Source organism: Sceloporus occidentalis, unplaced genomic scaffold, assembly GCF_023333645.1.
Source record: "Sceloporus occidentalis isolate IW3139 unplaced genomic scaffold, rSceOcc1.0.p SCAF_162, whole genome shotgun sequence".
Classification (NCBI taxonomy): Eukaryota; Metazoa; Chordata; class Lepidosauria; order Squamata; family Phrynosomatidae; genus Sceloporus; species Sceloporus occidentalis.
The window spans coordinates 1,236,297-1,252,408 of record NW_028317142.1 but is presented as its reverse complement, the minus strand read 5'-3'; positions in this window follow the sequence as shown (position 1 = coordinate 1,252,408).

Sequence of the window (16,112 nt, the reverse complement as noted above, 5' to 3'; positions counted from 1 at the left end):
GTGCCGTTTCTTTTTGTAATTGTGATTTTTTTTTTTAAAAATGGGTCACCTCGATTATTAGACATTATGTTCTCTTCAACTGGTGCCATGATAGAGAAAATATAATCATGCAACTATCTAAAAACACTTAAGCATTCGTTCAAATTCGGTTTGAGATTATACATAAAATGATGACTCTAATTGTCATCTGCATGTATTCTCTAAAAATGGTAATAAACATATAAAAATCCAACTGTTAGGAGGTCTGGTCACGTGTTCTCTAGGAGTTATCCATGGCAATCCAGGACTCACATTAGTTTGATTCATTGGTCAAGTCCTAATTGAAGTTCAACTCATCTACACAAAATGCAACACAGCTTCCAGATATATAGACATCTATGGACATCAAGATTGGAGTCTACAGAAGCTGGATTAACAACCTTTTTATGTTATACTATTAGCATTACTATAATTTATCATAGGAAAAACCACCATATACATGGTTGACCCAATGACTCTTTTGTTAAATTGATTCTATCAGTTTACAATATGGCGCACCTAGAATATAGGACCCAAGGGAGATGCTTAAATTGGCATAATGGATAGTACAGAACTCATAAATTGGCATCCGCCAGATCTTGGAAAGATGAATACTTAAATAGCTTCTTCTTGGCCAAGGAGTAAGGGAATCATGACCCAGTGGCGGGATTTGTGTAATAAATGTGTTGTTCAAGTCCACATATAACACTTAAATGTCCAGGGTTCTTTACACTATAGGACCAGAGCAATTTTGTGCTATTTTTTTCAACTGTAATTTCACAGCTTCTCTTTTAGCGTACACCATACAAATTATAGAATTTTTTTTAAAAAAATGGGATAAGTGGGGGTTTATAGCAAAAAATTAAATGTATTTTTTCTAAAAAAATAATAATAATAATTTAGTCACAGGTATATAAATTATCCACAGCTAGCATGAATGTGAAAATATGAATATATTCATTAACGTGCCCTGATTTAGAAACCACCATGTATTCCTATATGATTTTAATTAAGGCTTTGTATTTTTTTTATTGTTGTTTTTTTTACATTTATTTATAGCCTCTACCTAACCCACAACATACTAAATACCCAATATACATTACAAAAATTGCATATAAAATATTAACCCCTTCAAGGGGCATCAGAAAAAAAAATTACCTGGATCCTGGGACACGGAAATCACTATTCTAGATGACGTGCCAGGTATGTCATGGTCCTCTAGGAACATCTTTTCATAACGTACCTGGTACGTCATTGGCTATGAAGGGGTTAAATAATGCCAAAGCAGAGCCACGAATATTTTCAATTAAAATGATCTGGCCTTATGTAGCTTGGTCGTTTGTATAATGCCTCTAATATAATCTCATGCCTCGGGGTTTATCGCATTCCACTGGAAGAAACACTCAACTCTACACCTGCACTGTAATTCATAAGTAAGACAGGATGGAAGCCAGAGCATGACACAACCTGGAACAAATGGTAGAGCAGGCTGTCATTAATAAGGATGGGAGCGATGTCCTGTAAACAGGAAATTCAGAAGAAGGGAAAACTATATTAATAGCTTCAATAGGTATATAGATCATCCGAGGAACACCGTTCAACAGCGTTCTTCAGGTTTTGGCTAAAAATGCCAAAAGTCTAAATGAAGGTCACAGGGCAGTAAAAAGAAAAATGTTAGTATGAATATTTATGAAAAATATATAACTAAACAGTTTCATTTATTAAGACGATCTTAATAAACTGGAAAATAGTATGAAATACATAGTTTACAGAAATAATTTAAAATACATTTTATATTCTGAAGAGCATCATATGGAAATGTTCCATGGATAGCTTACTTGTTCTTTTTTACCTTTAAATCACAGTTATGTGAAAGAATATGTACAATGAAATAAAAAATAAAAAAGGCTAATACAAGTAAGCCAACATCTAACAAACAGCTTAAAACATCCCGTTAAAGAAAAGGGGAGAGTCATCTAGAAACGTGAAAGCCTACACGCCCAAAGGAAAGTCCCTTTTCAAAGGTTTATATCTGTGTGTATTAGAGACGCATTACGGCATTCCAATAATTGATGTAAGAGTTTGTAACAGTGGCACGGCACAAAACGCTGGGGCCTCCCTGCATAGCAACCTCCTTCCCACGTGGATATCCTCTTTTTGATCTATATGGTTCTGTCTCGGAACTTGTTATTGAGCATGTGAAAGTAGTGCTGACTTGCGTTCACTAATTGAGCAAATGTAAACAATTCTGCTCAGAATATAAGCTGGTGGTTACATACATCGGTAACATACATTATTAACAGCTGATAAGGCCATTAGGGGCCTTCTTTCACCTCAAAACGCACGTGTACCTCAAGGACCTGTATTACCACTATACACAATCCATAGTGAGCAGTCAGTTGTATACTGAACTAAATTAAGTATTGTAACATGTAAAAGGAACCCCTTTTTAAAATAAGTATGATTTTGACTTCCAGGTAGGTGTTTTCAAGCTATTCCTCTAGTACACTTCTGGAGTTTGAATAGACTGATGCCCGGCACACCTAGGAACTCTTTGGGTTTGCCTCCGGTCTCCGAGTCGCTCTCCTCGTTCCCCAGGGTAGGGGAGCAGATTTAGCCGTGCCCACTCCCAACCCATTTAACGGTATCTGGAACTAGCCCTGACATTGCTCACAGCTATGGCTAACCACACCGATCAAGGGGCTAGGCCTGCCCTAATGCATGGCTAGCCCCACTCCTTCAAACCGCCACTCCGTTAAAAGAGGGAGAGTGCCCAGTAGCCTACCCTCTGAGGTTTCCCGCTATGGTGCCCAGCAGAGGAAGATAATTTCTTCCAATGTATTCTGTTAAGCAGCTTTATAGCTATTAAACATCAATCGAGCAGGGGAAAAATATGATACAGTTGCTTTGCTAGTACAGCTAATGCTCAGGCAACAGAGAATATAGTTCTAACTTATGGAAGACCATGTGAATAATTGCATACATTATGGTGGAAAACACACAGATATGAAATGATGGTTTACCACAATAAAACACCTTTCCACAGCATTTTTCTCTTAAATACTTTTTTTTTTACAGCGATTCTTCATTAGATAAAACGCTGGAGGGGAACCGCATTGTTCAAGAGATATGATTAGTCACTCAGCATGAGAGTTCTCAAATTGCCGACACGTCTGCCTTTCAAGGTCAATGGCATTCTCACCGAGGGATGACGTGATGAGGAGAGTATTGGCCTCGGGGTCCATCGCATTCCATTGAAAGGAACACTTAACTCTGCACCTGCACTGTAATTCTAGAGTAAGACAGGTGCTAGACGCATAAACATGTCTGACTATCTTTCTAAACTGAAATAAGGGAAGTGGGTTCAAACAAACAAATACAAGTTGTCATTTTACATTTTTTAGTGTTGATTCTATAAAGCACTGTGTAAATGTAATTTATTCGAAGAACATATTACTTACAACACTGGGGCATGAATGCATTGGAACACTATATATAACAAGGGCAGTTGAAGCTAAAAGGGCCCCAGGGCACCTCGATAACATTTTTTAGTAAAAATAATAAAACTGCAAACTTTTTAGAATAGATGCTGAGAAGTATAAAAGTATTTTCTTTAGCTCACTCTAGAAAGCCCAGAGTAGTGATGTAGTAGTGCACGGCCCTTCAGGTCTTAAGCTCTAAAGGATACAAACATAAATATATTGCAGTTGGGGGTGCATCAAATATAGGGATTAAGTTAAACAATAACAAAACTATCACATACACAGTCAATTGGAACAAAAAGTACATTTTTGGTCAAAAAGTTTGGAGCGGTTATTCATACTTCTTTTCAGATAATCCCTTCTTGTATTGTCAATGCTGACTCTGCCAGAAATATTGGTCCCCACAATAGAGACACTGAGTCTCTGATGACCCCCTGCCGTATGAGCACAAATACTTTAATGATGAATGTTTCCTGGTCATTGTGTAATAAGGTAGATTGAGAGCCTTCAAAAAAAAAAAAAAAAGTAAATGAAAAATAATTATGCGGTCACCTTGACATCATCACCCGTATCATCTGTTTAACAGAGATATAACGGAGGTCTAAAAGACCGACAGCAGTGTAAAAAAGTAGAAGTCAAAATAAAAACGGGAAAAAAATAAAAACTTCCTCGACCTAGAAAGAATCTAAAACAATAATAAAAAAAATCCCCAAATTCAAGGTTTGTTTTTTTTTAAAGATAAAGTTACAAAAAGCTGTAGTGTGTCTAGTGTGCAAAATTCCTTTGGTCATAAAGAGGACTTTACAATTCAGAAATGTAAATTTAACTTTCACAAATGCAAAAAGGGTAAGAGTTAATCAGACTTTGGTTAAGGGTTGACTTTAAGTGTCATATTGCCACAAACAATTAGATCCATTATCACATGAAATTGCAGCAGAAGAGAATAAACTAGTTTTTAACATACATTCAATGTTTTAACCTCTTAAATGCTAAAGTGAAGCAAATGCATTGCTTGTTTTCCTAGGCCTCAGTTAAAAGTTAAAAATAGGCTATGCACCTGGAATAAAAAGGTGCTCACCTCTAAAATGATATATATCCACCCAAACAATACAATAACAGCAAGACTATGACATCAAGCTTTAGCGATAAGGTAACCTTACCTTAGAATGTCCTACCCCCGTTTCTCAGACCGCCGTCAAACAAGCTGCGCCACTTCCTCCCCCATCTACTTTTTATACTTAACAGAAGGTTCTTTAAAATACGGATTACCTGGTGAAATTATGCTCTTTAAAAACACATATACACCACCCCAAATATTATGATGTTATGCCATATACATCAATAAAATACTAGTAAAGCTACAATTAAAGCCAATACTTTGTAGTAAAACCAATATCCCCCCCCCCCCAGTGACATTACATTTACAAAGACGGTGACCATTGATATTTGTTGTTATGGAAAACTTTACCTTTTATATTAATTAATAGCCTCTAGTCAAGTTTAGGTAGTATGAACCTACTTATGGCAATTAAAATCAGCACTTTGCTACGATTGATGTAGATGATTGTAAACAAGAGCTTACAGTCCAAACCTTTTGAGAGTCCAGGGTTTACTTTGTAGTTAAAATATTTATCTCTCTCTCTCATATATATATATATATATACCGTATTTGCTCGATTATAAGACGACCCCCCAAATCTGAATATTAATTTAGGAAAAAAAGAAAAAGCCTTAATATAAGACGACCCTATAGGAAAAAAGTTTTACCAGTAAATGTTAATTCATGTAAATCATTTTTTTTAATAAAAGCTATGATTGAGAAAAATAGTTTGGTTTTATTTCCTTCTATTTTCCAACCTGCCCCCCCCCAGTTATGCACATCTGCCCCAGAAATGCCTTTTAACCACTGTGCCCCATGATATGCCTTTTAACCCTCTATATGCCACTGTGCCCCATGATATGCCTTTTGACTCCCTATGTGCCACTCTGCCTCCAGAAATGCCTTATACCCCTATATGCCACTCTGGCATTAAGAGGGTTAAAAGGCATATTATGGGGCAGAGTGGCATATAGGGAGGTTTAAGGCATTCAGGAGGCAGAGTGGCGTAGACAGCGTTAAAAAGGCATTTCTGGAGGCAGAGTGGCATTAAGGGGGTTAAAAGGCATTTCATAGAACACTCTGCCTCCAGAAATGCCTTATGTCCCCCACTTAACACTAACCCGCCCCCCCCCAACTTACCGGTGCTTCTGACTCCCCTGTCATGCAGCCGGGGCAGCGCAGCGTGTAGATGTCTACGTGATTCGCCAGAAGGAGGTGTGGCTAGCAGCGCGGGTTGTCTGCGTCCATCGCGCAGACCTTCCCCGACTGTCAGAGGGAATTCCCCGCACCGGTGCGGGGAACTCTGATCTCTGACAGCCGGGGAAGGTCTGCGCGATGGATGCAGACAACCCCCGCTGCTAGCCACACCTCCTTCCGGCTGCAGCGTAAGTTGTCTACTCGAATCGCGTAGACATCTACACTGCCCCGGCCGGGGACTCAGATGTACCGGTAAGTGGGGGGGGGGAGACAGGAGGATCCAGGTCCCCTGCAGCTGCGGGGGATCTGGATCTTAGTCGTCTCATAGTCAGACCTATTTGAGGTCTGATTATAAGACGACCCCGATTATAAGACGAGGGGTATTTTTCAGAGCATTTGCTCTGAAAAAAACCTTGTCTTATAATCGAGCAAATACGGTATATATATATATATATATATATATATATATATATATATATAACCAGCTTAACTAAGCATTATAGCTTTGTGTAGATATATCATGTTTCAATAGCATAACAAAAAAAAGTTAGTCCCTGAATCATGTCTAGTTAAACCATTGCATTATTCTCACAATAGCTGCCCATTGTAGAGGTCCAATTTCACGCTACATAATGTTCAGTTTAGACATGAAAGTTCAAATGCTAAACTCACCTGCGAACACCATTTTTTTTGGTTTTACTGAAATAAAATAGATTTTACTTATTTTCTGTATGAAGCCTGGACCAGTTTTATAAACTCCATCAAAATAAGCAAACACTGCCATCTACTGCACAAGCCAGTCAATTTAGCTACTTGAAGACAATCATTGATGGGGGGGCGTACATAGAAATGTCTAAAAGCCTAAGGCTTGAGAAAGACCTGTGTGTTGAAACGTTGCCTGCGTGAAATAAACTCACCTTATCATTTGAGTGCTGAGCCTCTGCTTCTTTATTTTGGATTTACATAGAAATGTATGGTGACATCATGTAAAGTATTTGTAGTTATGGGCAATAGCAATGATGGGATGACTTATACAAGAAGCAGCATCACAGATACTTGAATCTGTTTTAGGCTTTGCTTCCTTTTTTGAATATTTGGAAGTTTTAGGGTTAATTAATGGTGTGCAGAGAGGGCTTTAAATTGCAAGATGGTCATAGTGGTTTTAAAGGCAGAGCAATCCCAGTGATTCAGCTAAAAAAAAAAAAAAAGCTGGTTGGTGAAAAAAACATGGCTGGTAAAAAAAAAAAATACAGCTATGTTAGGATTAGCTAGGGCTCGCCAACATCGGGGTACATCAGCCAAACCCAAAAGGGCACTAGATGAAATTTGGTGTCCAAAAACAAATGGACCAAAATCATTTTTGGTTCATGTACAAAACAGCAATGTGAGGGGTCCTAGTGGGATTCCCCTGACAGCTGTCACAGGAACCCCTCCGGGGAATCCTCTGCTGTACAGGGGAACCCCCTCATTGCTAGGACCCTAACAAGTAACGTTCCGTATTTGCTTGATTATAAGATGTGGGGTTTTTTACCCCTCGTCTTATATTCGAGATCGTCTTATAATCAGGCCTTAAATAGAGGTCTGACTACAAGACTAAAATTCAGATCCCTGCAGCGCAAGTACCGGCAACAGCAGAGGTTGTCTGCGTGCATTGCGCAGATGTCCACCGGCTGCCCCCACTTGACACCAGGGAGTCTGGAGCATGGGGGACAAGACTAGGGATAAATCGGTAAGTTGGGGGGGCATATAGGGGAGTTTAACGCATATCGGGGGGCAGAGTGGAAAATAGGGAGGAATAAGGCATATTAGGGGACAGAGTGGCATATATGTGGGTATAAGGCATTTCAGTGGGCAGAGTGGCAAGCTGTGGGGGCAACTGTGCATAACTGGGGGGCAGGTTGGCAAATAAAAGTGAAAATAAAAAATGCATTATTCTTAATATTAGTTTTTATTAAATATGAAAAAAAGTTTACATGTGAATTAATATTTACTAGTAAAACTTTTTTCCTATAGGATAGGCTTATATTCAGGCTCTTTTTTCTAACTTAATATTCAAGTTTTGGGGGGGTCTTATAACCGAGCAAATACAATAATTGGGGTGCAATTAACTAACTTCGGGGATAATTCTCAAGATTAAACAGGGTTTCCCACTTTCTGGGTAAGAAATGAAAAGAATTACAGAGAGAGAGTGAAAACGTAAAAAAAGTTACAGCCAACTTTGCCCAGGGTGTCTTCTTTTCATTAACATGTCTCATGTTTTAGAGTGCTAGTTTTGGTATCCGTAACCATTATTGAATTTAGAGTCTCACCTTGCTAAATTTGGGAAAAAAGTGATGCACACCTTGTAATATTTGACCTAAAACATATGAAAATCCTAAACAAATAGGATGTTTTTCAAATTAGGGCAAGTTAATAAATACAAATTTGGGGTATTTTTCCCAATTGGCTCTAGCTGTGCATACTTGCCCTTCTTAAATTATGTAAAATAATATATCTTACTTTTCTGAATATGATTTTAAAAGAAAATTAAAAAATGTCCTTAAGGAGTGAAATCAAATTAATTCTAGCTAAAACTTTCATCCCAAGTCAAAGATGTATATTTTAAAGAAAAAGCTGAAAATCCCCTTTCTTTTGTATCCAGTTAGTGTAGATAAATAAATACCATATTTTTTCCTGTTGGTGGGTTGTCTAATTTATTAAGCTTCCACACTTCCACACAAAATATTAAGAATCGGGCTCCAGATACAGCTCCAGATACAGCGCTGGGCACTTGAAGAACAAAGTTGAGCAGCATTCAAGTGGAATTCCTTATTCCAAAATCAGAAGCACTGTGTCACAATGAAAATACATTTCAAGGCACATACTTTAAGATGTTTGCAGTAAAAGAATATGTTGGACAACAATTAACTTAATTTTTTCTTTGAGACTTTTAAAGGGTATTGCAGCTTGTTACATTTTTTCAGCCGACAAATTCCAACTTAATATATTACATTTATTTCATCTATTTGTTTTTGGTTAGGGAGAAGATATTGGTCAGGAACCTGGGCGGAAAAGAGTTTCCTAACAAAGTGCGGTAAGCTGCGGGTGCGCATAAGGCAGCCGTCAGGCCACACAGACATCTGCTCGGCCTCCCCCGGACCCCCGGACCAATGAATTCCGCAAGAGAGGTAAGGGAGTGCGGGAGAGTTAATGGATTAAATAATTAGTTTTTAGGGGCACAGGAAGTCTATTAAGGGACAGGGGTGGCACAAGCGGGCTGCTTCAGGAGCAGCGGTGACACATGTAGGCTCTTTTAGGGGCAGAGGCCTACCACATCAATGTCTGGCTCCATGTAGTGATCAGTTAGACTATATCACAATCAATGTCTGGCTCAGTGATAAGAGTTATGCTGTACCATATAGGTTCAGCAAATGTTTTTTATTTAATCTTATTTATGTTAATTTTGTTTAGATTTCTAGTTTTTTCCAGTTTACAAATTTGTGAAATAAATATTCTTGTGTGTGGGGGTGCCAAATACTGTAGGTACGTCCCTGTTGTAATTCACAGCATAATTGTCACAGCTTCGCGGTGGAACAATGTTTATACGCACCAAACTATTATAAAATAGGAGAATTCTTGATCTACTTTTGACAATAGAGCCCTATCTCAGGTGTGTGCTGCAAGTACCATGGCAACAATTCTCTTTTTTCTTTGGTGTTATTACTGTCCATATTGTTTAGCTTTTCAAGCGCAATGCTACACGTGATTTAATATGCCAGATGTGTACTCTTACAGTGCCAGTTACTTCACCCTTCAGTCATTTCAGACACTGTATCAAATTCTTCACACTTTCTACGTCAGTAAACGATTCACACGCAGATTCTTTAACCAGTTTCTAGATTGAACCAAGCTCCCAGTTAAACTGCACTGTTGGAATGTAGTTTGGACAAAAGGTATGTAAAATTCCTCCAACCAAAATTTTTTGTTTTGTTTTGGTGATTACAACTTGCAGAAGAAGGCATCTTTCCTCCTTTTCACCATACATACAACATATTCGAAGGTGTTTCAGTGGTGCATATACATGTAAGCACATGCACAACTAGATGTGAGGTGTAACAGGGAGACTTCAAGTTCAGGACAAAAGGAGCAGCTGCCTACGCCCCTCACACAACTTAACCCCCCCGGGTTTAAAAGCAGTCAGTTTTGTGCTTAACCTTGAACTCACCTGTCAACTTTGTTAGGATGCTCATCCACTCATGCTAGTGAAGGCTAACCTTTAGCCACTTAAGCAACCAGGGTACCCATTATACAGAAGTTACACCCAACCCTCGGCATGCTGGCTGTTACAGCACAAAGACCATAACGTGAACCCCGCAGGCCACATCAGCTGAAGAGCTAAACGCTGAGCCATCGCTATTTGCCAGGGTTTTTATACTGCTTTCCAGTTTCCTCAACATTGTAATATTTTAACAAGCTACAAGTATTTCTGTGAAGCATGCGCAATGTCAAAAGAAGCCCTTACTTCTTAACACTGCAGAAAGTCTCTTAGGAACAAACCACTTTGTGTAAGGGGGGGTGGAGTCATGTGGAATGAAACACTCATTTCTTAAAGAGGCAGCTGTGTATCAGCCCTGAGGATATTTGGAACCAGGGCAGAACACCCCTACGGCCCTTGCACTTTGGTAAAGCCTGCCCTAACTGTGATGTCAAATACTGCTGTGACATCACAATGCTGTGATGTTCTTTAGAAGCACATCCAGAGACTGGTTGTTTCAGATTATGAACAGTAGCAGTACTGAGCATAGTATTTACCTGTCCACTACAGGGAGTGAAATTGCGCTTTCAATTGAATTTGAAAAGACAAAATCGGCAGAGATTAAAAGGCTTTCATTTGTGTGCACGCTATACCCTGCACATAGCTGCGAATCTCTGCACCTGACCATCTTTGAGTGACACCTGAAAGGTACACATTTCAGCCATCATGGAGCGCACTTGCTTCGGCACTCCTAGCCCTCGCACAAGCAGCAAAATAACATTCGCGCTGTTTGTATTTGGCTGGGTGCTCTTATGCGGCGGATCTGTACTTTCTATCTATGGGTTCGCGTCATGCCAGTCCGACAGCTGTAAGACCTACAAGGTGATGGGCCCAGTACTTGCTGGGATAGGGCTGGCATGTTCAGTGATGGCAGAGCTTACGGCCATACGAGAGAGGAGAGGGAGGGAATTAGAAGGAGACCCGTCGGATCCAGATAGACGTTTCCTCTGCGGGAAAAGCCGGCGGTTTGCGCAGTTCCTAATAGTTGGGATCCTGTTATTGGCTTGCGGGGTACTACTTAGTATCCCAGGACTTGTGCTACCAGACTGCACACCAGCATCCATCACAGAAAAAACCGCTAAAGTCTGTGTAGCTCGCATGCTGGAGATAGCCATATTCGCAATATTCGGCTTGTGTTCCTGCATTGCTGCCTGCGTGAGCGCAAACCATGCGGAGGACCCAGAAGCCGCCAGAAATCAGCCACCCCCACCTCCATGCTTTGCAGGACAGGATAGGCCAACGAGCGAGGGCTCTTCTTCCTCCCACAGCGGCCTTTTTCAAAGGGGTGACCATGAATCCAGCGGACGCGATGGGGAAAGCGAACGCAACGTTCCACGGCTGTGCTGGCCGACCGTACAATACATCGACGAGCGTCTCCCTTTGGAGCCACCTCCAAGAAACGAGGACATATTTCCTATTCCGCCGGATCCAGAAGAGAGTTCATCACCGTATTACTCCGTTTCAGAATCATCGGAGTCGAGTGACTATGAGCTCGCACCAGAACCTTGAACGTGGAAAGTCTGAACTATCGGGGAGGTTTTTTTTTCCCTAACATTTCAACTCAGTACAGTTTGAGCTGGAAGCATCAGCCAAAATATCACATCTGACAATATCCAGGTCTGCAGATAATGGACTGAAATCAGACCGGGTTTTTTGTCAGTGCCAGCAGCGTACCTAACGCCTGTTGAAATGTTTTTTTCCTCCCCATGAGACTTCCCCTTTAAATAACATAAATAAAATGACATCTTTTCATGGTTGCCTCTCAAACAGTATCTGTGCGTGTTTGTCTGTGTGTGTGTTGGATATACTGCGTGTACGAGGTCACATTATCGTATGGAATCTATAACATAAATCCCTTACATGTGAAATCAATGTGTTGTCTATGGCTTAGAACCCCCTCCAAGATACGAGATATATCCTACCCAGCCTGATCATCTTCATATTACTCACACGACTATGAGCTCGCACCAGGACCATAAATGTGGAAAGTCAGTGGTTTTAAGTAGGTTTGTAGTAGGATAGTTGAGCCATATCCGGACTTGGTTTTTTTCCTTCTCAAAAATAGTTTTAGTTTTTTCCGTCAAGACACGTGACTGTATTACTTACAGGGTGTTGGAGGGGGCAGATAGTCTGTCGATATACCTGTATGGATAAGGCAGCCGCCATGTTTACAGGAGACATTTATCGGTAGCTGTTATGGCTACAATCCCCTACAATGCTGAAGATCGCTATTGGCCAGGGTTTTTATACTGCTTTCCAGTTTGATGCTACAGTAGCAGAATACTTAATTTTTAAGCAAGTTAGGTCTTCTAAGCAGTTTAGCCCATTTATCTGGCTCAGTCCCACCTAGTATCACATACCTGTATACATGATGCACTCTAATTAGCAATTAGAAAACCTATCAATATTGTATACCATATAAACATCTAAAAGAAAAAAATTACACAGAAAAAAAACCTTCATTCAGCCACTTTGTACGGTTTGCTTTCTCACAAATCTGTGATGTGGGACATGGTCATGATCTGCCTATGGCACCTTTGGAACGGCTTACACCACACTATGAAAAAACATTCAAATTATTCTACGTAAAGGCTAGTGAGCATTTGTTATGCTATATTTCTGCTGCCCAAAAAGAGCAAGCACAAAAAAAGCGCTTCGGCGATCAGCATGGGTATTCCTTACTATTACTTTAATCTACCTAGAGAACAGAAGACTATATATGACAATAAAGATAACAGAAGGGGTGACGGTAAGACAGCTATGGGAAAACAAAAAGTTGTAAGTCATTTTTTTTTCTGACCCTTTTTCACTGGGACAATGTGTTTTGGGGAATGTTTGTTAATGAACTTTTATGGTAGGCATAAGTATAGAAAAGTACACAGAAAAAGAAAAAGATCTAGCCATTGAAGGAACAAAGACAGTTTAATCCATATTTCATAATTTAGTACCGTTGATTCTCTTTCAAGGACACTGCTGATAGCAAAATAGTTTGAGCATTACATTTTATATACAACATTAAAGAGGATCACTAGGAATCAAGGGACAGTTCAAATATTACAGCACCTCATGAAAGACACTGGTTTATGATACCTGCCACATTTTAGCACTAAGCTTCAGCAAAGGCCCCTCCAGGGATCTCGGGGTTTAAATACAGATAAGCTTTCCTATGTACCATCGTGTGGAAGATTTTCCTTCTAAAAGTCACTAAAACAAATAATGAGAAGTGAGCAGGAAGCAGCAGAAATCAGGTATAAAGGTCTCCTTATTTGCTAGAATGAAATTACCATGTAGAGCAGACGCCACAAAGAAAAAAACACTCAAGTGTGTCTATTACATGGAAATTGAACACCCAAGTACATACTTCATTGAAATTACCCATTTAAGAATACATGTATGTACATAAACATTACACAATTTCCATCCGGCAGCTGCTTATCCACCCGGAGTTAAAAATAAGTTCTTTCAAACGCAAAAGTTTCCCTTCATTCAGTTAGTCAAGGCATTTGATTACGTCATGTTTATTTCAGTTTGTAGATCATACTTGTGTATTTACTAATCCAGCACTGATTGGGTTACAAGTCAGAAACACAAATTATTCCCCAAAAAGAGTTTACACAATTTGATTTATGTTGGTACCAGATTGTTGCCTCCAATGTGTTCAGAAACTGTTCTGCATGAATTACCGATAGAAGTTACCTTGAATCTCTTGCAAACAAGGCAGCTTGAGTATCCTAACACCAAGTCTTGGCTCTGACCTTCTTACCGATGCGCAAAACTGACACGGCTCTATATTTTAAGCAAACGACAAGACATACACTTTGCTTTAACGTGAACGCCTATGGTGCTGGCCAAAAACTTGTATTCCAAGTGAGGGTTTATTCACCAATACCTGTGGGTTAAGGGAGTTTCATCTGACTGCATTTAAAAACTCATAATAAATAGCATACTGGCTCATACAGCACCTGTTCTTAGTGAATAAACCCTTGGAACACTAAAGAGGCTTGCAGCAAAAAAAAAAAAAAAAAAAAAAAAAAGACCTATAATTCAGGTGCTTAAAACAAATAGATAAAATTGCTTAGAGCAAATGTTAAGCCAAAATACTTACCAAAAAAAAAAAAAAAAAAAGTATAATTGTGCTAATGGGAGAACGCGGGACCTCCCGTAGGTCAAAGTTTGACAACAGAATTAACATTTACATCCGACAAGTTGTCAGGCAAGACTGAACTATAACATGTGGCAGCCGGTATTATAGCATACTGTGAAGACGTATGTCTAGAACAGGAGCGGCCAACCTGCGGCCCTCCAGCTGCTGCAGGACTACATCTCCCATACTCCTCAGCCAGCTCCTTAGCTGAAAGAGCATTGTGGGAATTGTAGTCCTGCAGCAGCTGGAGGGCCACAGGTTGGACGGCCCTGGTCTAGAATAAGGTTGCCAACATACAGTTTTCAGAGTTAAATTACAAACTAGGAGAAGGTGCAATGTAACAGTTCCCCAGAAACCCCACCATTACAAAAAAAATGATTTGTTGCTCCCTGGAAGACCACCATGACCATGCTAGCCAACAGAAAAGGCTTTCAAGTCTAGAAAACCCCAACTATGTGAAAAACATATTTATAAGATGATAATCAAGTGTTTGCATCCAAAATAATTTCAGTCAAGAAATGCCCAGCAAAAATAGTTCAACACGGAATGGAAATTAATTCTCTAAAGACAGACATGACTGACCTGTTACGACATGCAAGCCCCCTTATTGCATTCTATTTACTTACGTTCACCAAATTGTATCATAATCTGGGCCCTTACACAATTTTGCTTGCCGCTGTAGACACGCATCTTCCAAAAGGTATAAATATTTAAATTATTTTCCTATCAAACTCAACATCTTTGGAAAGCCAGCTGTATTACGCGACATGTTCACATATCAAAGACCGCTAGCAAAGCAAATTTTAACACATGAACCGACGGCAGTCGAGGTGGACACCGACTTCAGAGCTTTCACGTTACATATATTTAGTGTGTGTGCGCGCACGCATGCATGTTATGTATGTATGTATGCACCTACGCAGATTAAGACATATCAGCACGTATTTTTTTTTTCTTATTCATGAAATTAAACACGTGGTATATTTAAGATTTTATAATTCTATATAATGCTACCCCTTTTTCGAAGCGCAAACAGGTCCAAATGAGACATCGTACAACTTGATGCTTGGCCAGCAAGAGGTTGTCAATATATCAAACTTAAAAAAAAAAAAAAAAAAAAAAAAAAAAAGGATGGGCGCATGGCGTGTGAACATTTGTAACTGCAAACTAATACTATAAAAGTTTTTCAGACAGACCAAGATCACTTCAATTTTTGATTAACTTGGCATGACATACAGCTATAAGTTTTTAGAGCTATTTCCACCAAACACTGCCCTAGACGAAGACCCACTAATGTGTGTATATATATATATATATATATATATATATATATATATATATATATATATATATATATATATATATATATATATATATATATATATATATATATATATGGTCCTTTGGTGTAATAATTTTCAATAAAAAAAAAAAGTGAAACTGCTTTGGAACACATGTATCCAACTGAGAAATCAGAGACTTGTTTAACAATATTCACATTTACATACCAGTAAAAACCAATATCTGCACTAGTATAGCTTAATTAGCTTAATTACACGTTTAAACTTCAATAGCCGGATGAAATTGGCAGATCGACGAGTGTATCTTCTGTAAAAGTAACCCCTTGCAGCCCATGTCTCTATTCTACAGAACACACATTTGATTCAAAGATCTATATAATTTGTCAATAAGATACCGAGGTGCAAATTAATACCATGCAGATAATGTGCAGGAAACATGGAGTCAGAAGAAGGCACAACAGATTGCAAAGGAGAGCAAAGTATACTAGTTAGATGCTACCAACCACTGGCTATATGCAGCACATGAGAACAAACATACTAGACATCTGTTTAGAGATTTGTAGTGTGTTGGATTACG